The sequence below is a fragment of the Camelus ferus genome, chromosome X (genome assembly GCF_009834535.1).
Source record: "Camelus ferus isolate YT-003-E chromosome X, BCGSAC_Cfer_1.0, whole genome shotgun sequence".
Taxonomy (NCBI): Eukaryota; Metazoa; Chordata; class Mammalia; order Artiodactyla; family Camelidae; genus Camelus; species Camelus ferus.
Genome location: NC_045732.1, coordinates 37,213,349 through 37,240,927, shown reverse-complemented (window position 1 = coordinate 37,240,927; position 27,579 = coordinate 37,213,349). Strand labels below are relative to the sequence as shown.

At 42.8% G+C, this 27,579-nt stretch overlaps 1 protein-coding gene across 1 annotated transcript in view; it reads right to left on the bottom strand.

The window, feature by feature from the left end:
• The window catches only part of TSPAN7 (tetraspanin 7), a 119,680-nt gene that overhangs the window by 58,890 nt on the left and 33,211 nt on the right, over positions 1-27,579 (bottom strand). The window lies entirely within an intron of this gene.

Below are 27,579 nucleotides of genomic sequence, written 5' to 3'. Positions count from 1 at the left end.
TACCTGGGTATACCACTGGGGCATAATCCTCACCAGTGGGCCCAACTCTGAGTCTAGATGGGCGTAAATCCAGTCCTACTACAGGAAAGGAAACAAACTAAAACAAACAAAAAACCTCAAACCCATGTAGAATAACATTTGTTAGGTGAGGCCTGTGTATTTACCACCCTTTAAACCCATGGTTTGTTGATTTTCAAAAATCATGAATACAAAGACAGCTACAGACCAGAGAGGTACACCCATTCCCAATTTTCTCTTAGAAACAAGTACGCGTTTGCAACAAATCAAAATCACAGACGTAACAGTGCACGGCAGCACCTTCCCCACTGCATGAAGAACACAAGCATGTTCTAAACTGACGTGGACATTTTGCATTGTAAGTAGGCATAAAATAAATTAAAATGATCACTTTTTGTTCTTTTCTCCTCTGTATTCCAAATTTTGAAAATGCCTCACTCTCCTCCTCAAGCACCACCAAAAGGATCCTAAACCTTCTACAGCACAAAATACAGACTCATTCGGCCATAACTCGATGATCAGGCCAATTCCAGAGTCCCTTTGCCCCTTCCCTGTGCAAAGAAAAAAAAAAAAAGCCAATGCCATTTAGATGAGAATGGCCTGGTTCCCAGCTATTAAGGCGCTCTATCCTTGTGAACCACAAATAGTAAATTGAGCTGAGACCTAAAGATGAAACAAGGCTGGGGGAATAAAGACCATGAGAAGGCCAGATTTCTAAAAGTCCTACCTACACATGTGATGCTAACTTCAGGGCATTGCAGGCCCCCAGGTCAGAGCAGCGTTAAGCTGCAACAAGCTCTAATGCTCTTAGATATTTTTGTGTTGAGTATCACACCTCCAGTCCAGTTTCCTAAGAAGAGTGACTGTGGCCCTGAGTCTTTAATCATGTGTCTGCAGCCACAGGAACACTGTCCTGCAGCACAGTCAGGCTGAATCACTTCCACTCAGCTTTGCCATTCCAAGGCTCTTTCTGCAACATCAGTAGTTCTCCACAAGGTCTCCTCCAAGCCTACTCAAAAAGCAACAAGGAGCTGGAGGTTAATCAAGTGAATGGTGTGATAATTCTGGATGCAGTTTAGGTACTTCAAATGCACTGCCCCAAGTTTAATCAAAATGATGCTGCCAACAACTACAAAAAAATGTGAGAACTGGGGTGAAAAATTCTCGACACCACATCACATCACCGTCTTAAGGCTGTAAGTTTTGTGCTGTCCATTCTAGTAACCATTAGCCACAAAGGCCGCTGGGCACTTGAAATGTGGCTGGTGCAAACTGAGATGTGCTGTAAGTGTAAACCACACACCCGATTTCAAGGACTGAGCCTGAAAAATCAAGCACGAAAAATATGTCATGCATTTTTACCTAGTCCTTTTTACTTTTTAATGTGGGCACTAGAAAATTTTAAATTACGTCCAAGGCTCACGCTCTATTTCTTTTGAACAAAACTGTTGCAAACTTTCTTTAATAAGAAAAGAATATCAAAGAGCAAAGGCACTTGAAATACATGGCATAGTTCTTATCTCTATTTATGCTCCTTGGCCCAAGCCAAAGACTATCTCAGACCTAAAACTCATTCATTGGCCATTAAAAATAGCTATTAAAATGCAAAACATCCTGCATTTCACAAATTTCCTTAGGTCAGAGGTTTTCGTGTTTTACTCAACAACATGCCAGAGGTGCTCCAGATCCCTCTCATTAGAGCTATTATAACTCCCCTCTCCCTGCAGCTAGCTCTGTCTCCCAAGAAGGCCACTTAGGCAAGTGGTCTAGAAAGGCAGGCAGGGGCAACGATGGGGTGCATGATGTAGGAAGAAAAAAACTTGGGCCCAAGTCAGGAGGGGACAGAGGCATCAATCTCAGCAGAGGATGGTGGCGGAGGGAGAGACAAGGACTGACTCCACATTTCGAGCTATAAAAGCCCCAACCAGAGGAGCCATGGACAAGGCTTCAGTGTCTCACCAGAGCTGTGACCATTGTCCCCAAGCCCTTGGAGCACTGGAATGACAGTCTCCACCCGGATTCTGATCAATCCTGCTCCAGGCACCAGTGCTCAGTGGCAGAGGCATTTCCTTAAGCAGGCAGAGAACAGGCTGGTTATAATTTTTGAGCTTCGAAAAGTGTGCTGTGTGCCCAGTTTTCGTAATAGATCTGTGCTCAAGTAAATTTGTAAACAAGTTGGCCTCTGGTCAGAATTTAAAATCTCATGGTAAGAATCCACATTGTCAACCCTGGGCCAATACTAAGCTACATTACTGACTTCTAAAATCAATGGGCAGTCATTTCCCATTACAGATCTCGGGTTTTCGACATATCCCACTCGTCAGTTTTAGGAAACAAACCTAAATACACCCCAGTGAGTGGCGTTACTTTTCTTGATGATGTCATCAAATACAAAGACCAAAAACCAAGTACTCAGTACTTGTGAAATGAGAATCAAGTCAATAAACTGATAAATACAAATGCTTGGAACAGCCCAGCTGTCCAAATTCACCAAGGAATGGTCAAGAGAGCAGAGGGGTTAAAAACAAGAATACTTAGCTGACAGCTGAATATAAAACAAGAAGCTTTGACATTCAGCTCTAGTACTGGATGAAACAGAGAGTAATCAGACAGATTATGAAACCGTGCATGCAGAGATTTTTATTGTGCTACTTAAATCAAGATGTGTGACATTCATCTGGAAGCCTCCACAGATGAGCACTACGTACCTGGCCACACCACACACACATAAGGGCTGTTTCCCTGTTCAGTAAAAGAGGACTACAGATTTTTTAAAAAATGCCATTGCAAGTGCTCCCAGGATGAAAAGGACAAGTCTGATGCGGTCCCTTCTGGAGCCATGTTCAGAGTCACAAATGGGCCCTCGCAGATGTGATCTAATCACTTCAGGAGTCATTTGCATACCTGGCTTAGGACCCACGGGTCACTCCTGAGAGTCCATTTACCCACCAGGCAAAAGTACTTGGGATTAATGCCAGTGGACCTCTGTTTCTGGACACCACCCAAGAGAAGGCAATAGGGTCTAGACCCCTGCATCTGAGAAGTCTTCCCTAATAAGTAGGGAACCCCACCTTTAACCAAGGGAGGTCAGAGAGCCAGCCTGGAGGAAGCCAGTCTGGGAGTCAAGCAGGTTTGTTTCCCAGATTCCAGGCTGGAGGGCTCTGAGCAGTTTCTCTCAAAGAGCTATAAACTGCTACTGTGGCCACCAGAGGACTTAGCAGGGGCGGGGTAGAGAACACTGCCCTCTAGAGGAGCCATGCATTATTACTGATAGAGGGCCTATATTCTTCTGATAACTGAGTCAACCATGCCATCCACCCAGGGGGCAAAAGTTACTCAGCTTGATAGTCTTCTAATGATAAAAGAAAAAGACTTTTTTTTTTCAGGAGACATGAAGTTGGAATCACTGAAGCACTGGTAGGGGTTTCAGACCTCTGTACAGACGTTATATGATAATCTGGCCCTGACATTCCTCAGTATGTCTCTGATGATCTTGGCTGGGTTTACTCAGATGCAGGGGGTTAGCTAGCAGTTGGCTGATCTATGCACATCTATTCTCATATGTTAAGTTCATCATTCACAAGATGTTTTCAACTGTATCACCTCATTGTGATTTTAACAATCTGAAAAATGTCATCTCCATTTATACATGAGAAAACTAAGGCCAAGAGGGTAAGTGGATCATATTTTTCCTAGGAGGGCTCAGACTGCCCACCCCTCATCCATCAGAGGTCTACTGGAACTAATGCTTCTCGCAGCCATACACCACACCTGCTTCTCCTGCAAGTCATCTTTGCTTACCCCTAGACATAAACCCTTCTAGTCATGACCTCTTCAATTCCTCTCCTTACCCACTTTCCCAACGTGTGGCAGATTGCAAAAATGGCCCCCAATTTTTTTAATCCCTCCTTACATCCATACCCTTTGCCATATAATTTTATGGCTTACTCTGAGCTCAGCTATGTGACTTTTTTGGACCAACAGGATGTTAGGAAATATGACCCAAGTAGAGACTTGAGAAGTCTCTTTGATGAGGCCATGCCCAGGATGGTCTACTGGTCGCAGGAAGAAGATGAGAGATACATGGGACAGCCAAGTTACCCCAGCATAGGTCAGCTGGCAGATAGCTAACCTCCAGACATAAACCCAACCAAGATCATTAGAGCCACTTAGGCGACCCCCATCTGACTCTAGAAACATGTGCAGAAAGTACTTGTTATATGCCCCCCAAGGTTTTGTTGTTGATTATTAAGCAGCATTAACATGGCAAAGATAACTGAAACACATGGCAAAGTCCTTCCAAAGCCTTTCCATCAAAACTCAGTTACTTTGCTGAGGAATAAGCTCCTCTCTTTGGAATGTCCCTTGCAACTCCTGGCCCTCTGCAGAATCCATCTCTCCTCTCAGCATACCACATCTTCTGTGGCTTTTTCTCCTATACCCAAGACACTCATAACCATGAACCTTGTTAGAATTTTTCTTATGACCCAATGCCACTTCCAGACCACTGCCCTTCCACTCGTCAACAGCTATCCCTTCTCCACTGATGCTCAGAACATCTGGCTATACCATATACCACATTCTACCCCTTCCTAGGAAAGTACGATTCCCTTATATTTTTAAAGATTGACAGATGGTTGATGGTTTTACCCTCTATTCTACACCCTATCATCCAGGGTGATTTCTGGCATCTGCTGCCATCTACTCCCATGGCCACAACACAGTATCTGTCAGGACCTGGAACACTCTACCTCCAGAAGAGTAAATTCAAATCTCACTCTGTGCCCACACCCTCTTTCCAGCTTTGTCACTTCTTTAGTGTTACTCTATTTATTCTTCAATAAGTCAACCATTTATTCAAAACCTGCCATGCCCCAGGCACAATGCTTAGCACTGAAAAAAAAAATAGCAGAGAACAAGAAATAAAGTCTTTGAAGTGACAAATTCATATGATTTCCATCCTTCATAAATTCCTGACACTGACTGCTACCATCTTCCTGGTATCTTGCCCACTCTCCACAAGGGCTTTTTCAAACATTATCCTCTCAAACCACCTACCTTGCCTCATGAAGGTCCCATAGGTTATTTCTTAACACATCACAAAGAAAATGGAAACCATCAGAAAAAAACTCACCTTAACTTGCTGCCCTACCTCTGTACCTATATCCACACATGCTTCTTCCTCCCTAGTTGTTGAAATCAAAGATGTGTCCTTTGACCTGTTCAAGACTAATACTTCCACCTGTGCTCTGGACCCTACGTCCAAGGATCTCTACTCCATTATTTTCCCCTCCCCACTTAATATTCAGCCTTTCACTTTCCACTGAGTTATTACTGCAGAGTAATCTTCAGGCAGGCCTAGCTGCTCAAACAGGTAACATCCCAAATCTCTCCTTTAACATTATTTTTCTTGTTCATATAGAACTATACTGTAGGGATTTGGCAGGTGGCATCCAAAGATGGTCCTCCCTGTAGCCAGGAGATAGGAAAAGAATGGAGGATGATGTGGGATCAGGGTTCAAATCTTAGGCCTGCAACTTACTGGCTAGGTGATGGTGAGCTGGTCTCACGGTTTAGACACATTAAGGGAGACACTTACAGAATCTCCTACACTGAATGGGGCGGGAAATGTATCTGCACCTTGTCCTGGTAACAGGCTATGGACATGTAGCTAGTGTTCCCGATTCTGTAAAAGTATAATGTTTCTAGGCAAAGGGGAACTGTTTTTCATTTTCCTATCTCCCACAAATAAATACAAGATATGGAAAATTCCCAGGAGGTTCTTGTCTCTTCCAGAAAACAAAAAATTAGGACAGATGCCTGTGAAGTATTTTCAAGGCCCTATTACGAGAATTCTCAGCCCTTGGTTGCACATTAGAACCACGTGGGGAGACTTCAAAAATGCTGATGACTGGGCCCCACCCAAAACCAGTTGAATTAGACTCTCTGGGGGGTGGGGGGGTGGTAGAACGTAGGCATCAGTGTTCCTTAAGCACCTAGGTGACACCAATGTACAGTCAAGATTGAGAACCACTGCCTTTGAAGAATGAACACTCAATACTATATTTTTGCTTTTTAATTAGAGTGAGCAAGATACAGAAAGATTAAATATACTACTTATAATCAAGTAAGATAATTCTGCCTTGGTCATTTGTTTCTTCTTGCCTTAATCTTTTAGGCTCTAGGAACTATTTCTAGGCGATGTTTCTTAGTTTCAAGACCATTAATACTCAAACCGATTTCTAAGGACCTGTGAGCTTACTCAGCCCTATTAAGACCCTACTAAGAGAAGTCGACATTTATTAGCCAAAAAGCAGAGAAGCTCCTCCACGGCTAGCATAAATAATTTAGTAACCGGAACATAGATACAATAATTTGCCGTGCCAAAGCACCTTTCATCATGAATCTGGTTTTAAGGGTCTCAAGAGATGTGCATGGTCAGAAACAATCTGGCAGCAACATTTCCTCTAGCTGGTAGGCTTGATACAGCTTTATGAGTCAAAGTTTTAAATAACAGCACTCTTGAGGGCTGAGGGTTGTGGCTTACTGAGTAGAAAACAGAGATGCTGAATGGAAAAGTATGGCTAATATATTATTTGGTTGTACCTCTTGCCTGGAGCCAGCCTGAGCTATTCCAACTTTATAAGCGAGTCCACTGGATGGCTCTGAAGAAACCACCCAAAAGCACACACAGCTGTTTGCCAAGAAAACAAGAATCCATGAAACCTGGCTGGGGGGACCCGGGGCCTGTGTCCTCAGCCTTAAAATAAATGGACGACAGTGTGCTTCAGTTCAAACACTGCAATACTTATCTCCCCTTCGTGTGATTCTACCTCAGGCACTGGTGAGGAGGGGGAAGAGCACGGAGAAGGCTAGAACATAATTTGGGAAGAGAAAGAAGTGGGGGCTTAAGGAAAGGTGCAGCTGCAGTTAGAACTGGGGTGTGTGTGTGTGTTTGCGGAAAGAAGATCAGTTCAGACTGGGGACACCCTGAGTTGGAAATATCAAAGTAGAGAAGGCTGCGGGATATGGGTTTGGGATCAGGGGAAAGACTGGGAGTGTTCAGGATTTAGTTGGCATTTAAAAAGTCGTGACATGGAATGAGGGCACGGAGGGAGCTGGTATAGAGAAAAGACGCCCAGACTGAGACCTGGGGCCCGCCTACATTAAGAGATTGAGAAGACCAAGTAAAGGTGGCTCAGAAAGCCGGTGAGTTATAAGCAAAACCAAGAGAGTGGGGTGCTTTGGAAGCCTAGTGAAGAGTGTAGTGGTGAGACGGTGGTGAGGCAAAGAAAAATCAGCACATTTCTTCCACCCATGCTTAATTTCGGTTTCAGTAACTCATTCAGTTCACACTTGGATCTTTTCTTTCTTTCCCTGATGATGACCATGTGATGGAGTGATCCACAAAACAGTATGCATGTCTGGTGAGCTTTAATATTCCCAGCGATTGAAGTTCAATCCTCTTCTCGCCTAATTGGAGGAACGGAAGCCGAGCTCCAGGAAGGCCTCTGATCTGACCTACCTCGGGGCATTAGCCTCAGTAGCTTGTCTCCTCATTCCAATGAAAGCCAAGCTTCTCGGAAATCACAGGGTCTTCCGGTCACACTTACGAAGGGGAATAAACACAACTGCCTGACTCTACAGCCTCCTGTGACACGAGGAGGGGTTGTCCCCAGATGTGCAGATTGAAATAAAAAAAAAAAAACCTGTAACTCAATTGAGACTTCTTCAAAGCCAGCCATCTAAGATGGCTCTTTGCAAATTTGGCTCTTCTGACCTCAGATCTTTAATTCCATCTCCCACACCACATTGCTTGTTATGTAAACGAGGGAAAAACAAGCTGCTTCTTATCCTCAGCAGGCCCAGCGATCCCCAACATGGAGAAATAAGTGCACAACTAACATTTGCATAGTGTTTTGTGGATCACATTTTCACACGGTCATCATCAGGGAAAGAAAGAAAAGAATCAAATCTGAACTGAATGAGTGACTGAAACCAAAATTAAACACGGATGGAAGAAATGCGCTGAGTTTTCTTTGCCTCACCACCATCTCACCACTACACTCTACTGAAGGTGAATTGCCAACATGATGATCAATTCCTCACTCTTCCAAGTAGGACTCAATTCTGACCTAATGCAAGGTATCACATGCCCGTGAGAGTCTTAACCAAAGTTACAGCTATTTATTTAGTGCCAAAGAAATTCACTTACCTTGGAGCCTTTCAGTCCCAGGCAAATCAAAGAAAGCTTAGATCGTAGAACCAAGCATGAAAATTTTTTAATTCTTTTAAAGAACTGATTTCAAGACCAATAATCAATATACTGTGGTCTGGCCAAGGTCTGGTAGCCTGAAAACTTTTGGACTCTCTTCAGGGATCCAGAAGTAGAGGACTACATTAAAATCTGTTCTTTTTGGTTTTATAAATTAGATGTTTATGGACTATTGGCTATAAAAAGCCAAATGGTTGATTATAAATGCTGAAGTCACTCATCTGTACAGCATATCCTGGATTAAAATTCTGCACCTGCATTTATTTGTAAAATAAGCCTAGCTGGAAAGGAATTACATCAGCAAAATCAAGAGGGATGGGTCAAAACAGTCCCCAACAGAGTTTGGGATGCTATGTTTCTGAAAGATGAGTGACAAAGCACTTGCTCCCTCTTTCTCATCAGGAAGCTGTGTTTTTGTTTTTAACTGATTAATTTCAGAATGATATAAATGAATGTAATAAAAAATTTAAAAGACACAAAGGAATTCAATGGTGAAGAGAATCTTCTTTCCACCTGGAACCCCTAACTTCCCAGTTCCCTTTCCTGGAGTCAACCACCATCACCAGTTTGTGTTCAGGGGACTGTTTAAAATCTTTTGATGAGAATTCCTCCATTCTTCTACTCTTTTCCTTACAGGCTTAGATCTTATTACTTTACTTTTTGTCCTTTGGCTGCCTGGGGTTTTGTTGTGCTGTTCATTTAAGATGTGTCATGCAAAAAACACCACGAAAAGCCAGGTTCTACCAACTCTTCTTATATAGTGACAATGGCAGACAATATCTTATTCAGAGGCTCAGGTTTGGTTCACTAGAGTTATTTCCTAAAAGTTAAAAAGACTGCCAGTGACAGAATAACCAGGTATACTGGCCCAGGACTTTTTAAACTACTGTGTCAAATGGAGGATGAAAAAAAAAGTACTGACTTGAAAATAAAATAAAATAAAATTCAATACGACGGGCTGATCTTGCTTTAAAACCAGTGAAGTCGTATGTTCTAAAGGTTAAATTAAAATATTGAAATGTCTTTCCCACCTATGCTCTCCTTGCTGATATCTAGTCTTAAGCCTTCTCACATCTGATTTGTCTTAGAATATAGACAGTAGTTGTTTGGTAATTAACTGCCACATTGTCCAACACCCTCGGTTGCCTGTATCATGCCTCCTGGATCCATAGACTGTCCCACTCTATCCAGAAGGGAGAGCATCTCTCACTCTGGCAGGTTCTAAGTTCACATCTCCTGGGCTTCTAGGTGCCAGGCATCATGCTAAATGCCAGGAATAGAGCAAAGAAAAAAATCCCACATGCCTTGCCCTCCGCGAGGGAGCAATCTCAGGACACCAAGGGCAGAGGCCAGTCACAGATTTTCCCCCAACTCTACTTCTGACTAAAGGTCATGCCAAGACATGCTCAGACCCCACCTGCCCTACGTCTAGTGCTCTGCCAGGCGGTGGTTCTCTTCAATGCCCTGAGAGGTTGTGGATTCCCAAGCTGGGGTTGGCCCCTGGAAGGCTGACAGTGAACACCAAGAGGAACGGTCCACAACTCACAGCCAAATCTCTACAGGCCAGACCAGGCCCCTGCTGGAGCTGGGGAGGGAGGCTTCTGACTGCTTTCATGAATTTTCTCGAGAAAGACACTGTAGGTCCATAGTGACAACTCCTTTGCTTCCCTTGGGACACAGAATTAAGAAAAATCTGGCTGTCAATCTCAAACAGAAAAGGTAAGCGATTTCCAAACCAAGGACAGGAAGGGGAATTTCAATTGCCACAAGTTCTCCTGTGTGCAGATTCAGGGCCTGTCTCCCAGGAAAGGAGTCAAAGATCAAGGCAGGGCCTTGCTTGACAACCAGAGGCAAGGGTTAGGTCTGGCCATCCATCTGCTTCCATGAGAAAGGGACTTCTGTACTTGGTGGCAGTCAGGATACTGAGACCTAGGAAGGGGATTTTCCTGATGGCCTGTCATCACTGACGGGTTAGAGCTGCCACTGGAAGGCAAGGTGCATGCCGGAACTGTGTTCTTGCAGAAGTCAGCCTACCCTTCTCACGGCTCCCTCTCTACCTGCTTTTCCTCCATGTCTCATCATTTCTGTCCTAAAACACAGCCTCCACCTTGCTACACAGGCAGACAAGTTCATCCACCCTCACCACGGCCCCCAGAACTTCCAAATGGGTCTGCATAACAGTAAATACATCACACTCCTATCCCTGACCCAGAAGACACTCTTGTCTTACAGAAAAGTATGGGAAGATACATTATTGTTAAATTAGGAAAATCTGAGTAGCTTCATTTTTGGTTGGGATAGCCCACTGCTTCAGTTCTTTTTCTTCTTCATTTTATCTCCCAATGTAGGTTTTTTTTAAGCCTCTGTATTTATGGCTATCTACAACCCCCAAATAAAAAGATGATGTGTACAATGCACGAAAGCCCCAAATAATCCTAAAATTCCATTCTTCAACTATATCAAATTTTGCAGTTTTGTCTCAGTATGCCATGCTGGCCATCCATGAATACAAAACAAAGAATGCCAATATGGCAGAAGTCACAGAGCTGCTCAGAGCTCCTGTGTAAATTAGGAACTAAAGGTTATGAACCTCAAATGACTGTATGTCCTGCCTGAAAACAGGCTCCTGCCTTTCACACAGCTCTTAGCTCCCTTAAGGCTTCTGTGGTTAACTCTAAAATTAAGCAGCAAAGGATTATTTCAGAAACAGCACAAAGACCCTTTGGGGAGCTCTCCGAAAGGGACTTAAGGCTGAGGCCATGCCTTACTTAGCTACTTCCCACTGATAACCTTCCCCATTCCAGGTGCCCTTTGGAGTGTAAACAAGGTGAGGGCAGGAAGAATATCTCCTTCAAAAAGAGGACAGCCCACTTGCTGTGTTCTTTCAGGAGGCACTGAGTACTCTGAGCAGAGCGAACAGAGCAGGGGCTGGATGGCAGCCTGAGGTGCACACTTGGGCATCCCCGATCCCAGCAGGGCAGGAGCTGGGGCTGTGCTCCTGGTAAAAGTGGGGCCCAAACAGCTGCCATGGCTGCTGTCACCTCTGTTTCCTGCTCAAGCAGGAGGCCTGGGATATCCCATGGGCAGCAGCGCCTACCACCTGGGCCATTCTTATCACTTAGGCAGACTTCAGAATGAGTGGAGACTTGACATTGCCAGCAAAACAAGCAGGGTCTGAGATATCCTCTCAAGCAAAAGATAAGAGAGGGATGGAATCCTTGGTAAGATGCAGGTGTCAAAGGAGTACAACACTCTCCAGCCAGCATTTCAATGCCAGAAAGCAAAGCCATCGAGCTTTCAGTATAGCCAACTACCCGCCCATCATCTGTGCCACCAGGCATGCCTCCCACCTCCCACCACCCACTCCTGACTCCACACAGCCATTCTCCCTTGTTGTCTCCTTGTGTCCCTGTGTCCATTTTCCCTTAAAGCATCTTAAATGGCATCAGAGACCTAGGTGACAAAAAAGACGCCTGGCCTTTAAACTGCTGCACTCACTGAGCTAGGGAATTCACATGAAGGCTCTCCCACTAGCATGAAATGGTACCGTTTTCAAGGCAGCTCTGCGAGCAGGGGTATAGTCTGAGATGCTGGAACTGTTTGAGTCAAAGGCTTGTGGGGGACTGAACTCTCCTCACTCTCCCACCCTCACTCTCAGACACAAAGGACTGCTCCCACTGGAAAGCAAATCAGAGGGAAATTATGTCTCAACTACCCTGACTTGCAGATAATTTCCAGATACCCTGTATCAAGGACACCCACCCATCCGTCCCTTTTTCAGACAGGAAATCTAGTAAAAAGGAAGTCAGCTTGCTGACAGTCTGGGGTTTTTCTGAACTTCCCCATCCTCTAGAAACGCACAAGACAGGTTTGCTGTTCTGCCCAAGGAGCAACAGCATTTGATGGACCAGGACAGAGGCTACCAGTTAAAGATGTGCAGGAAAGTAAATGTATAATGGGCTGCCAACTTAATGAGTTTTGAGTCCCCCAATGTGCTTATTGAAGTCTCTGTACTCCTGATTGTTTAAAATTCATGCTTCCTGCTTTCCCAGTCCTTGTCCCCTCTACAGTCCCTCCCAGTGCTGGCCTAATTCTCCCAGTCTCCCCTCCTCCACCTTCTTACAAGTGCACCAAGAGCTTTCAAGGTTCACATGACCTTTCTTGAAAACATCCTTTTCTTAGTGCCCTAAATTATTTTTATCATCAACTCGTGTTAAGTCTCTGCTCCATCCATTTGGTCCTTCTCCCTGACATGAGCAAACAAATAGTAAAGACATTAGAGGAGGATGAGTTCTTCCTAATATCCAGTCTTCCCCTGTCCCCACCATACCCTACAGCAAAGATACTATTTGTCCCCTCATCTGGTCAAATGTATGGGTGAATGTCACAAGATGAGGGTTGATTTCCCTAAATCAGAGGAGAGGAGCACTCCAGGAAAAGGGAGGGGAGACAGACAATGGTCCTTCACACGGTGTTCCTTGAAGTGTGGTATGAAGCCTTTCTGCTGGACCAAAGCTTTGCAGATCTGTTCAAAATGCAGATTTCTGAGTATAACATCAGACCTCTGGTTCCAGTCTCTCAGGGGTGTATAAAGTAAGTGTTTCGAAGGAAAGCTCTGCATTGTCTACATATAGCACATCCCCCCAGGCTGCAAGCTTTCATTGCCTTTGAGCTCTTTTGTCAGTCTTTATAGGTGACTGGTAGACATCACAACTGTCATTGTCCAGTTTTCATTGACTTCCCTTCCCCCACTGCAGGAAAAAAATGGCTCTGCCTCCATTTGCAATTCAATCCCTTCACTCAGTATACATTTATGCTTTTTGACTTTTTCCCTTTGAACTGCTTATAGCATCTGCTGGGTTTTCTGAGTAAAATAGGATCATTAATAAGTGTTCATTTTTATAACTGCATGAAAGAAGTCAATTTACTTTTTCTGAATATTTCCATTAACAGGGGTAGCACCCAGGAAAACTGGCACTGTGCAGCAGGGTTGACAAAAGACAGATCTCCTGCCAAACGTGGCCAGCCAGCTTCTTTCTGCAGAGTTTTCTTGGAACACAGCCACACCTATCCATTTATTTATTGTCTGCAGCTGCTTTAAAGCCATGATGGAGAAGTGGCGACAGAGACCCTTCAGCTTGCAAAGTTTAAAATATTTACTATCTGGCCCTTTATAGAAACACTGGGCCAACTCCTGCTCTAGGGGAATAGCTTTCAAAGATCTGTATTTACCAAGCAAAGCTTTCCGAGTCACTCCGAGGCAATTTGGGCCAGGTTGGCTATGAGGATCAGCCAGGCTATTGAAAGCTCAGAAGCAATACTAACATAGGGTGTGGCACCAGCCCTCTAAGGTGAATGGAGGCGCACCGGGGCTCAGGGCAACCGAGTAGGGTGGCTCTGAAGAAGAACAGGCTTTGTGGAGGACGAGCGGCCCTCCACAAAAACTTCCCATCTCAGTAAGTGATGGATATCCCTTCACATACTCATTCAAAGCACTTATGGAGCACCTATTACTACACATAGCATGCACCGCGGGCTGTGCAGGTGAAAGGCAGGAACGCTACCCTACAGATGGCCACAATCCAACACAGCACTATCGGCCACCACTGTGCAGTAGTAAGACATCGCGGTTAAGATGAAAGCCCTGGAGTCAGACTGTCTGGGTTTAAAGTCTGGCTCTACCACTTATTAGCTATATAACCCAGAGCACACTAACCTCTCAGTGCCTCAGTTTTCTCATCTGTAAAGTGGGGATATTAATATAGTACCTACCTTAAAAGGTTCTCATGAGGCTTCAATGAGTTACACATAAAACCCTTAGAACAGAGGCTAAGAGGCAGCAAACGCTGGCAATTAGAGCTATATTACGATTAGTCCCCCCAGTTACACACCAGTTACTATAGTAGACTCCCCCAACCATGTGCATCCTCTCTAACCCTTACAATAACCATGTAGGTTGGGAATCAGTCCCATTTCATTGCTGTAGAAACAAGCCCAGAGAGGTCAAGTGACTTTTCCCAGAATGCAAGTTGTGGACAGAACTGGAGCCTGCATCCAATTTCAAAGTCTCGGCTTTTTCCAGTTTAAACCCCCATGTGCAAGTTCTAAAGGGATGGTGACCTCAGGACTGCAGATTTGTGCTGACAAGGTCTTACAAATTTCTCTGATTCAAAATCTGGCTTTGGTACAGCAGATTTTTCTGATATGAGACACCTATATATTTACATTTGGGATAATAAGAATGGAAGAGATGATAGTCCCATGATGAAAAATGTTTAAAAAATAAAATATAAGGTAAACTATTTAATTACTCCCAAATAAAATACTCAAGGCATATGTTATCCATCGTTTTCTCTCCTAGGTAAAGATCTACTTAAATTTGAAAGCCAATACTGTAAAGCAGTTTACAGAGTGCCCTTATAATGTTCTTTTCTTCAAAACTTGAGGGAACATAAAAGGCCCCAAATGTGCATTTTAAAGCAGCTGAAATTGGTCCAGCACTCTTCTAATCCCTCTAAATGAAAAGGGTTCTCTCCATAGAGAATAAAAATAATTTGACCCAAAACACTGTACTAAAATGGAACCCCAGCTAATTTCAAGGGTTCATAAGCAGAGGCAGGTTAATATTACTCTGTAATTTAAAAAAAAAACACCTTATTTCCAACTATTTGTAAGTGTTTTATACTATATTCTTCTAGGCAAAGGACTAGCTATACTTATGGGAAAGCATGCCAATGGAATCTTATTCTTAACAAGCAAGCAGCCATGCTTAGAAAGCTCACTGAAGCTGAAACTTGTTATAAGAATGATAATATTCTCTCAGCATTCGGAAAAAAAGGTCTCATTGTTTACCAATATTTCTAATACTCAAACCTATCTAGTCTACACTTAAAGCTATAGGCAGTATTTTAACTCTGAAATATCTATATAGATATATACAGATATGTAATTTGGCCTGAAAATTTTGGTTGAAAAAAGGTTTGCAGAAAACCATAATAAATAATTAAATCTGTAAACACTCTAAAGCTCCCATTTCTGGCTGTATTTATTTTGCAAATCAATGGCTTCGTACTGTTGCAGAGCAGAAGCAAAACTGTCAAGAGGGAAATAAGATGGCACTCGTGACACCGCATGGGTGATGAGTTACCTAACCTTGTGGCCATACAGAAAATAAGCCCTTCATTACAGCACAGTCTCACCCGCAGGACACACATTCTACTGGGTGGGCCAGGAAACCGTGCATGCTTTGTTCTACAGACAGACGGCACAACAGTGCGGATGAATGACCTTCAGCCACACATCAAGCTAGCGGGGAGGCGCGAGGCGCGGCAGCTGGGGCAAGCAGGTGCTTCTCACGCTTTGTGGATGCCCCATTCACTTTTCAAAAGCCCAGGCAAGGTTACTCAACCCAATACATGTCAGAATATTTTTCTCCTTCAGAGTCCAATTAACTCAGAGAGCCTCATACGCTTCATAGGCAACAGTTCAAATCAGCTCCCGGGATAAGGAAAGCACTGGGTTTGTTTAAAAAAAACAAAACAAAACTTCCACAGGGTTTCAAAACGCAGATCTTGGACTGGATTCAGATCCCAGCACTGCCACTTTTTAGGAGTGACCTTGGGTGCACTGCTTAATTTGAGTGTCAATTTTGTCTTTTGTAAATTAAGGATGACGACCGTTCCTACCTGCATGTCTACAGATGGCAAGGTGTTCGATACATGAACAGAAATGTTGCGAATGGACTTGGCTTTTGGCTTCAAACAGTAAAATGTGTTCTGGATCCAAAGATGTAAAAAAGAAAACAAATTCCAGCTTCCAGGTTAAGTCAGTAGGTTGGTAATCTCATGCATCTAATTTCACATTCTTATAAGCCCACTAAGACCACATAAAGGAACTGGTTTTTTAAAAGACAAACCGAGGAGCAAAGAAGAGGGGGCAATAGCAACCAAGTTTTGGAAGCTGCAAAGCAGACAGATGAGTGGTAACCAATTCAGCAGGCAAGGGAAAAAAATGATCTCAAACCATCAGGGAGGAAAGATAAAAACTGGCACCAGGCTCCTCTGGAACTGGGGATACAGAGGATGGCAAAAGTGCAAAAGGATGGAAAGAAAGCTGTTTCACAAGATATTACTTCTAGCTTCTCACTCCATTCCACTGAGTGACTGACTGCCCTTTCCCCACCCCGGCAAATGTCCAGAGGATTATTTCTTGAAGAGGGTAAAATACAGGGCATCTGGCCTGGGAGGCATCATTGGGCCATCAGTACTCTCGTGAAAACGGGGGCATTAAGTGACCAGACAGATGAACGCTGAACCCTGAATACAGAGACAGCCTCCACCCCAGGCTTCTTCCCCTGGGAGCTGCCAGGCTGAACTCCAGACCCACCCCTCCCATCAGGAGACTGGAAGGCTTCTCTAGGACATCTAAACAACCCAAGGGAAAAGACCTAAAGATACCAAGTTTGGGGTTTTGCATCAAATATCCAATCTGGATCACCCTATGGTAAAATGAATTTGACAAGATTCCTCGACCTGATCAAAACTTCACAGCAGCTTTCTAGTCTCCAAGCAACCAAGGATTACTAGACACCTGTGAATAGCCTCTTCAAAGATAACAGAGATCACAACAAGCAACCGAAAGAGAGCAACCGAAAGGAGGGAACAGAGACTACTGAGCTTGGAGAAAACTTCAGCAAATATATGTCAATCATACCCTTGGAGAGATAAGACATTATATCCATGAAATACAAAAAAAAAAAAAAAAGATCAACAACAAAACTCAGAAAATTAAGAAGCCCAAACATTCGCAGAATTAAAAAACATTATGAGAAATTCAAAAATAGAAGTGTTAGAAGATATCTTCCCAAAATTCAAATATGAAGAAGTTAAAAATAGGAGAAAATGAAAAATCAAGTAACTTCTATGGAGAGTCCAGCTCCTGAATGTTAGCTGCAGAATGAAAAAAGAAAAATGAAGAACCAAAAGAATGTTCAAGAAAAATTTCCAAAACTGAAGGAATGGAAGTGTCAGAGTGGAATGGCACATGGTATGTTACAGACCATCTAGCACAGTGGGTGAAAGCAAATCCAGGCCGTGGCCCATTCATGTGACATTTCAGATCCTTGGGGACAAAAAGACGTGATAAGCTTCCAAAGAGAAAAAAAATCAGGTCACAAGTAGCCTATCAGGAATCAGAATGGCTTCACACTTCGCAACAGCAACAGTAGAAAGAGAGGACAATGGGCCAACGTGCCAAGTTCCCTTCACAACTTTGGTTTCTAACTTGGAATTCTAGTTCCAAACTGCCAAGCAGGTGTGATGGAAGAATAGACATTTTCAGACAAGCCAAGGCTTCGACAAATTTACTTCCCACGTACCTTTCCTCACAAAGTTACTGGAGGACATGCATTAGCAAAACAAGCAATGAGGAAGACAAGATGGGAGGAAAAGCAGTTCTAACACAGGAGAGGTCAAGGGAAGCCCGGCTGAGAGTGAAGGAGGGCCCCAGGATGACAGCTGGGCACCAAAAAAGAGGGCAACCAGTGCGGATGGGAGCAAGGTGACTCCGGAGATGGGCACATTGAGGACTGTCATGACAGGACATTTGCTGCCATTAAACCTGAGGACAGAATGACCAGGTGGCCAGGGCCTGGATCCTTCTCGTGTTGCTTTTCCTGACTGCGGGCTGACAGCAGCTCTGCCACCCACATCGGCAGAGGACTCTCATCTCGCTGCCTGGCCACCGCATTCTACTTTGTCCTACTCCTGAGCGCTGGGGGCAGGCCCCGGTGAGCTAAGAAGAGGGAAATGCCGGGCATGCTGTATCTGGCTCTACACTACAGCACCATCAGATGTCTTGATGGGGGGAGCCCTGTTTTTCCTTCGATTCGCTTGTGGCCTTGCCCATCAACTTCCCCAGAATAACTTTATGGAACGTGAAGCCAGATTTCTCCCAGAGACGTAGTGCAATTGATCTTCCCTTGGGACTTTCATCCTTTTCCTTACACAGCTAGGTTTGTGCTTGCCACTTGCTTTTCAAAACCAAAGAATATAGTGTGTAGGAATATGTACATACAAGGGGGCACTGAAAAGAGTGAGAAAATGAGGAACACAAAGCAGGGCAGTGGTTATATCTGGAGGCAAGGAGTATCGTGCAGCTAGGGGAGGGCAGTGGGGAAAGGTCTTTAGGGAGCTGCTACTGTCCCATTTCTTAAACTGGGGATGGGCACATGGGTGGTTGTAATTCTCTACACTCTATTGTAGCTACTCAACTTTCTTCTGTATTTAGGATACACTTTGCTATTTATTTTTTAATTAAAATTTTTTAAAAATTTTTGGGGGGGGATTATGCTTATTTATTTATTTAAATGAAGTTACTGGGGATTGAACCCAGGACCTTGTGCATGCTAAGTGCACACTCTACCAGTGAGCTATACCCTCTCCCCCACATTTTGCCATTTAAAAAATGATTTGGATCACAGATTATATTGCAAATCCCACAGAAATCTTTACCGTTTGTCTCTGGTGTCCCCCTGAACAGCAGTAGACAGAGTCTGTTCCAGTCATCACAGTCCCTTTTATGCGCCCCAAGACAGCAGTCACAGAAATGCAATTCTAGAAGACACTTTACAACAGGAACAAACAGAAACAGGACCCTCCGTAATTAGCTTTCATGTACAGCCATAATGAGAAATGCCCTCATGCTCCCCTCACAGTGGGATTCCCGCGAGCCCGACAGGCTTCTGAGACAAATTCAAGTGCCAAGCAGAAGTGACTGTGCTCACGGTCTCCCCGACATGTATTAGTCTTGTTTGAACAGGCTGGCAATTCCAAAATAAATACCCCAACAACAGGTTCACTTTCCCAGCGTGATTCAGATGCAACAGCAGAAACGTTTACCATTAACCACTGACCCAGGTTTGGTAGACTTCCTTAAGTGCTACGGATGCTGCACTCACACCACCATGACCAAAAGTCATTATCCTTTAAAGGCATTTTGCTGTTCAATTTCACAATGCAACTCCATCAGAAAAACTGCTTCCAAATTCTCACATTCCCTTCTATGTCCAGTCAGAGAGGAAAAGAAAGAGACAGAGTACTCCAGCTCAAAGAGGACTGAAGATGCCACAGTCCAGGCCTCTCGCTGTGCGGCCAGCTGGCCGAGATGTGGCCTTCCTTCTCTACTGCCGCTCATCTTGTTCCTCCTTGTGAGATTCACCCAGAGGTACAGATGTAGAGGATCAAAACCAACTGGGCTCTGATTTGAGTAAGGGCATCGATTCCATGGGCCAAAGTAATAAAGCGAAAACAGCTGGCTAAATCATAGGACTATAGGAGTCACACTTCCAACATTTCCAAAATATTGTCAGAACCAGTCTTCAGAAGCAATCATTTTTCCCCCCACATTGAAACCGCCTCTGCTTGAAACAAGACTGCTCCTTTCTGTATAAGCTCACCTCTGAAGTGAAGCAAGTCATGGCCACAGTGCTCCTTTTCATCAGATGTTTCCAGTAAAGTCATGGCCATCAGTAATCTCTCTTCTAGATCCGAGCTTCTGAACCTTGGCTGCACACTGGAGTCGCCTAAGGAGCTTTAAAAACTACTGGGCCTGGGTCTTGCTGATTTACCAGGTCTGGAGAGTGGCCATGGCTACTTGACTTTGACAAGCTCCCCAGGTGATTGTAACTTGCAGCCAAGGGTGAGAACCACTGGTCTACTGGAGAATAATGGTGACTAGTTTCTTCCCGTCAAAAATATAAGCTACCATTTCCTAAAATCCATCACTGCTGTAATAAAGTGTGTCTGCTTTTACCTGCCAGGCAGCACAGCTAAGTGACTAGGAGTCAGACTGCCTGGGTTTGACTACTGGCTTTGTCACTCACTAGCTGAGAATTCCTGAGCAATTTACATAACTGCCGCTGCCTCAGTTTTCTCATTTGAGAAATGGGCTGATATGAGCATCCATACCTCCCAGGATAGCGGGTATTAAACTAGTGCTATTTATAGAATGCTTACACCAATGGCTATGACACAGAACATGCCTTAGAAATGTTTGTTAAATAAAATATCCAGCCAGTTTCTGTCCAGCCCCAAAGAGAAACTAAAAAAGAAATTGGCAATTGTGTTAACCGAAATAATTCGGAATCAGATAAAACTTTCCTCGGGATGCCAAGTGCACATTTTGGGGACAAAAATCCCTCAAATTTTCTGCACTATCTCCTACTTTTATAATGGAACTTTATCCAACTCTGGTGAAAGGGGCGTTTTTGAGGTCCAAGAGGGAATTTTAACATAACATAGCAACATTCTTTCTTACTGTGTCCACCCTTCATCATTTCAGACACCCATGTCTTTGTTAACAAACTGGTGTGAAATCTGAGCGCTGTGTTTGTAGGAATTGCCAAGAACGGCTTTAGAATTCCAAGTTTTTCTTTTCAAAGGACTACGTCCCTGCCTCACTCAGAAGATAAAGGAATATTTTTTCAAAGGGTTTTCTGCACTGTTGTAGGAAACAGAGGTCCCTGAATTGTTCCAACTTTATTTAAAAAAAAAAAAAAGCTGTATGCCAAGCACCATGCACAGAAATCCATTAATTCTAAAAGATATTTAAAACAGAAGATCAAAACTGAATATAGTCTTGAAACGTATGTGTGAACAGATATTTGGCTGCGTGAGCTTTTCGACTACAAGAATAAATATAAAATAGTATTTGAGGAGAGATATTTTCATACATGCAGCTCCTCAATACAGAGGAAGCCTGATGGTAAACATTTCAGAGTCTCACCCACTGTCTTCCACTAATAATAGGACTGGTTCATCAAGGCAGCACACACACACACACACACAAAAAGCTACAGAAAGGCTGTGTGAAGAGAAAGCTCTAAATAATATTCACCAGCAACACTTCAAACACGTTCAGCTCGCTAATGCTTGCATTCAAGAACCAACACTTAAGTTCTCTAATGCTGTGAAGTAGCTTCTTAAAAATAATAAAAACTCATTTTGAAACATGCAGATTACTAATTAGACACCACTGAGGGAATGTGTAAACAGGGCCAACATTTCTACAGGGTAATTTGGCGCCGAGAAGCAAAAGCATTCACAGGGTGTATGTTCTTTGACTCAGGATTCAACTTCTAAGGATTTATCCTTGGGAATTAACTGGACACACATGTAAAAATGCACATGCAAAGAGAGGTTATCACATTGCTTAATTGCAAAAAAGGGAGTAAAAGTATCGCAGAGCGTTGGTTATCTAGAGGATGCTAAGTTCATACAATGGGGTCCTAGGGCAGAGAAGTGTTTGAGCTAAATGCAAAAATATCTGCAATAAAGTTAGCAAGAACAAAAGGTGGTTAAATTATTTGAGTAGCAGGACTCCGTTTTTGTAGAAAATAAGGAAACAGATCATAGGAAATAAGTATGAAAGGCTATACACCAAAATGTTAAAGGAAGTTACCTCTAATGGGATTGTGGGAATTTTTCTTTGGGGGAGTCATTCCTAATTATTTCATTATGTATGGCTGGTACAATTAAATAAATAAATAACACATGAAAAACATTGAAAATAACATGTAATAAAGATATACTGAATAAAATATATAGAATAAAGAAGAGAGCAGACCGCTCTTTAACCTTCTTCCCATTTCACAAGAGCTCTATGTGACAAGTTTCAGGAATAACACCTAGGAAAGGAAGATACCACGTGGCTCTTATCCACTAAGAAATATTCAGAAAAAAAAGGCGGTTGGATTGAACATTTAAAACCAAACACTATCTTCTAAAGTGAGGACTGCCCACATTGGGTTCTACTATTGCGGTGGTCAGCAATCAAGTTTTTCCGGAATTTTAGGGTCTCAAGATCCTAACAGTGGTAAATGCTAACAGTTCAGTTCCCCTCACTTTGTTCTCTTTAAATGGCATCTCAAGAACTCTTCTGGGAGTGTGAATTGCCTATAAGAAACAAATGTTTTAAGGAACTAAAAGCTTAGTGTCCTCAACTTACTTTGACTTGTTTCTTACAACTCTCTGCCCTCTTGATCTCTTCCCCCCGCCCCTTGCTTTGTTTTATTTCTCCAGTTGGCCCATATTTTCTTAAAGGCTGGGGTCCTTCCTCCCCAGGGACCAGGCTAAGGTCAGGGAAGATTTAGGTGATGCCAGATTTTGAGGATGCCCGGGAAGCAGAAAGTAGAGCTTTGAAGCCATTCAAACCTCATGTGGTAATCCTAATTCCAAGTCAGAACTGGCTTCTCCTCTTTCTCTTTTTCTCTCAAGGCTAAAATTAGACCGGAAACCAGTCTGTCTTTAGACACTAAGCATGGCCATGATTTGGTTCCTGCAGGGTCAGCAGGCGAGTCCTAAAGATCGTTGAGCAACTCAGTGATCAGCGCTCTGGCTCGTCCCAAGCACATGGCTCAAATGTCAGAACACGAACTCACAGAACTGTAGACCACTAGAGTTAAACGTGGCCTTCTAAATTTGATAGCTGGGATGCTACTGAAAGTGTGATTGCTCAGCAGCATTGCTTGAGTAAAAATTCTCGGGCCCCATCATGGACCTTCTGAACCAGAAGCTTTGGGGTGGGGTCCAGGTATCCTCATGTTTACAAACTCTCCACGTGCTTAAGGCTAACCTAAGTGAAAACTACTATTATAGAGCAGGAAACTGAAGCACAGTGAGGGTATAATTGTCTTCACAAAACTGGAGGCGAAAAAAAGCTGTTGTTCTAAGTGAGACATCTAAATAAAGCTACTTTTCCTTGTTTCAAGATCTATAATATTGTACCTACAGGTCTCTGGATTATCTTTCATTTCTAGATATCTTTTCCTTTGTACATCACTACACTTGGAGAAACGGTGGCAACCAATACAGAGCCGCCCAATGCTGTCTCTGGAGCATGAAGAAGCATTTAATTCAAACTCTTTTTACAAATCACTGGATTAATGAAATTCACCATACACAGGAGTTCGAGGATGTCGACTGCATGCAAATCACGTTGAACAAGCTAAAGAGCCGACTTCGACAGGAGCTCCCAGAACATCGGAGCAGCAAACACCAGAATAGGAATTTGACTATGCAAGAATCTACGACAAGAACTGCCGCTTCTTATCTTACTTTCTCAGGCTGTCCTCCTCTATGTCCACACCAAGACTCAGACAGGAGCTCTAAACTGTAGATGGTTCTATCTCACAAAAAAAGCTGGGTTCCCAAAAGATCATTTCTAAATCATTTATTTGAAACCTGGACACATTTCCTCATACAATGTTATAAATGGTCTTAGATGTCTCATAACAATAGATTTTCAATAAAACTGATACTGTAAAAAAAAATCTAATCATTTAAAAATGCCTCCACTAGGGAAAAAAAAAATGTTCCAAGCTCCAATTTTGATTCATCTTCACAAAGAGAGCTGCTCTGGTGACAGTGGCTCCCCTGGGTGTGCGTTGGTGGTGGGGGTCATAGCAGTAGCTTCTGGTAATGCAGAAATGTTGGGGGGCAGGTATCTTTTACTGCATTCATCACCTCTAGGTTACAGACTACTAATATTATGAACTTCTGATTCAGAATCCGAGGACCAAAATATCTCGCTTAACACATTAGCCTCCATACTAGAAAACTCTGAATTAATACCCTGAAAGGAGGCTGTAGCTCTGGCTCTGTAGGTACCAAGACCAATGTCAACTGCTGCTTTCTCTCACCCATTTTTCTACTATCCCTCCTCCTCCTCCTCAGTTGGGCTAGGTGCTGCCTCTTTGTAATTAAATTTTCCATTTATCACCAATTTGTCTAAATCATTTCTACCTTTCCTTTTTAATAAGATTAATTAAACACATAAGATATTGGTATTTTTAAAGTAACATTACAGAAACCCCAGACCCCTTAGCTGTTGCTCCCAAGTCCCCACATTCCCTCCAACTCTAAGCAAATGCGAACCTACTTTCTGTCTTTATAGATTTGCTTATTCTGGACATTTTATATCAGCGGAATAATACAACATATGGTCCTTTATTACTGGCTTCTTCAGCTTAGCATAATGTTTTCAAGGTTCATCCATGCTGTAGCTTAAATCAGTACTTTATTCCTTCTAATTGCCAAATAATATTAAACTGTGCATGTGTGAGTATATATATATATATATTGTATATATGTATTATGTATAAAATATTTTATTTTTGCATCCATCACTTGATGGACATTTGGGTTGTTTCCACTCTTTGGCTATTATGAATAATGCTGCTATGAACATTTGTGTACAAGCTTTTGTGTGGAAGTACATTTCCCTTACTCTTGGGTCTAGGTATATGAGTGAAATTGCCTGAAAGCATGGCAGCTTTATGTTTAGGTGTTTAAGGAACTGCCAGACTGTTCTCTAAAGCGGCTGTATCATTTTACATTCCCACCAGCAATGTATAAGGGTTCCAATTTTTCCACATCCTTGCCAACACTTAGTATTTTTTTTATTATAGACATTCTAGTGGGTGTTAAGTGGTATCTCAGTTTAATTTTGATTTGCATTTCCCTAATGATTAATGACATCAAGCCCTTTCCATGTACTTATTGGCCTATTTGATATCTGCTTTGGAGAAATGTCTATTCAGACCCTTTGCCCATTTTAAAAACCATATTATTTGCCTTTTTAAATATTAACTTGTAAGAGTTATTCATATATTCTTTTTTTTATTTTTTACTTTTATTTATTTTGGGGGGAGGTCATTAGGTTTATTTGTTTATTTATTTTAATGCAGGTACTGGGGATAGAGCCCAGGACCTTGTGTACGCTAGGCACTGAGCTGTACCCTCCCCCTATTCATATATTCTTGATGCAAGTCCCTTTTCAGATATATGATTGGCAAAAATTTCTCCCATTCGGTGGGCTGACATCTGCTTTGTTACTGACCACACTGACTGTGTCTGCTCACAGCATTAGATACATATATCAACCTATTCACAACACACTCCAGCTGGCTTTCCCGTTGCTGGATCCTGACTCAGCACCTTACCATTGCTCTTACCTCGGCCTGAAATGCTTCCTGAGCACACGGCCTGTGCCGCCACTTCACTCAGGCCTCTGCTCCAATGTCTGCACCTCAGAGAGGCCTTTCCTAAAACGGCAACTCCCCCACCCACCTCTCCATTCCCTTACCCCTCTTTTATGTAAGTGCTATGAAAATACATCAGGAATTGATATTTGTTTGTCAGAAATTTGTATTTGTTTGCCTTTCTTTGATTACTGGTAAACACGAATATTTCTTAAATATTTATTGGCAGCCATGTGTGTATTTATATTTCTTCTTTTGTAAACATCCTATTCATGACTTTTGCTGATTTTTCTATTGACAGATTTGTCTTTCTTTTTAATTTTTAGGAGTATTACCCCTTTGTCTATTATCTATAATTTTCCCAGCTGTATTTTCCTTATTTATTCAGTGTTTGCCAGATAAGAGCTCTTCATTTTTATCTAGACAGTCTGCCAGTCTTCACATTTATTTACTGCCTTTGGTGCTTTATTTCTCAGGAATAAGCAAAAGTTAGTGGGTTTTATACTTAAGATACTTTTCTTATAAATCCCTTTGCCAGACTGTCCTATCATTTCTCATTCAGAAAGCACATTCATCACACCACCGAAGAAACTTGGTTTTCCTCCATCCTCAGCTCTTATCCCTCATCCCAGCAACCAGAAGATCTGCTTTCATTTCACTGAAAGCATTTGGCTCAAAATGCTTTCAAAAGTCCGCTGTGGGAGACAATTACATTCACACCCCCAACAAGTCACACCTCCTCGTATCCAAGCCCTTGTGTAGTGTCACCTTCCACAGTGACTCTGGGCTTGGGGAGGTGATTTGCTTTGGCTAGTGGGACTCTGGCAGACTTTACTTAGAGGCATGAACTCTTCCGCTAAGATGTGAAAAAGCTCAGGCTGGCCTCTAAGAGGATGAGACAGAAATACGGAGATAATGCTTATGGTTAGCAGAAAGAACACAAGGCAGCTTTTCTGCTAATTACAAGCAAGGAACATCCCTTTTAGTTAGAAATTACCCAAGCTCAATCAGGCGATAAGTCTGACACTTGCTAGCTGCAGAGACAAGAGAAATGGGGCTTAGAAAACACACGAACATTGCTAAATTATACTCTTTCAGGCCTCTTATTTATAGGTCGTCAAATAGTCAGATTCCACTCTTAGCTGGGCTGGACAGACACAACAGAAACAGCATAATATCTCTGGAAGTGACAAACAGCTGGCAGAGTTTAAGAGCTTCCCTTGCAGAGGGAAGGAACAGAACAAAGAGCCAAAGAAGAGAATGGCAGCCAGTAAGCCTTAAATGAGGTGCTTTCCACAAGTGGGACTTCCATTTGTGTGTTTTACACACAAAAAAAAAAAAAAAAGAAGAAGAAGAAGAAGAAGAAAAAAGAAAGCAGGAGGTTGGGGAGAAAAACAAGATCAAGGGAAACTTAAGACCCTTTGTCTGCTTAGGCTTCCCAGCTGGGTACACAGCTCACCCAAATATCTAGCCTCTCCTGCTGTTACTAAAAATACATAGAATAGCTCTTCCAGGAGGAAAATGGTCACGTATCACCAAGGAGACGGGAAGACACTCATGATATAGTTTTTAAAATGACTTCAGAATCCAAACAACGCTCAATTCCTCTCTCTGGACTCTGCCAAGCGGGTAATGAAAGCTCCTGCCGAAAGAGAGAATTCAGATAGAATTTTGTCTGTTCGCATCCGATACTGGGAATCAGCTGAAATCTAAAGTGCCTTAAAACGGGCTCATTGTGCAGGCAGACATTCTGGCATGAAAACTGGAAAAGGCTGCCACCGAAAGAAATGCACATTGTCTTGCACCAACTGCTACTAGAAAGAGATTTCAAGGATTCTAGCAGAAAAGGGAGTGTAGGATTGACAAGAAATTGAGCATGACAGCGAGTGCTGGTGGGAGAAATGTACAACCAAATCATTCTCAAATGCAGGGTATTTCTCATAAAACCGGGAGACAAGGCTCTTTGTCTGTGGTATGCAGCACGGAAAAGATAGGATGCGTGTTTTTCTTACAACCTCACACAGTTGCTTTTCTTTGAACAGTGCCCTTTGCTTGCTTCCTGCTGCCAAGAAAATGTAGGACAAGCTAATACGAGCACCACAAAATGACGGACACCATTAAAGCTAATTGCAATTCGTCTCCACATCTCCAGTACTTGATTGACTCATATAAGACAGGCTATTGGTGCCTTGTTCTCATTATTTTCTCATTTTCATAATGCTTATTGTCTTCAAATTCACCATTAATA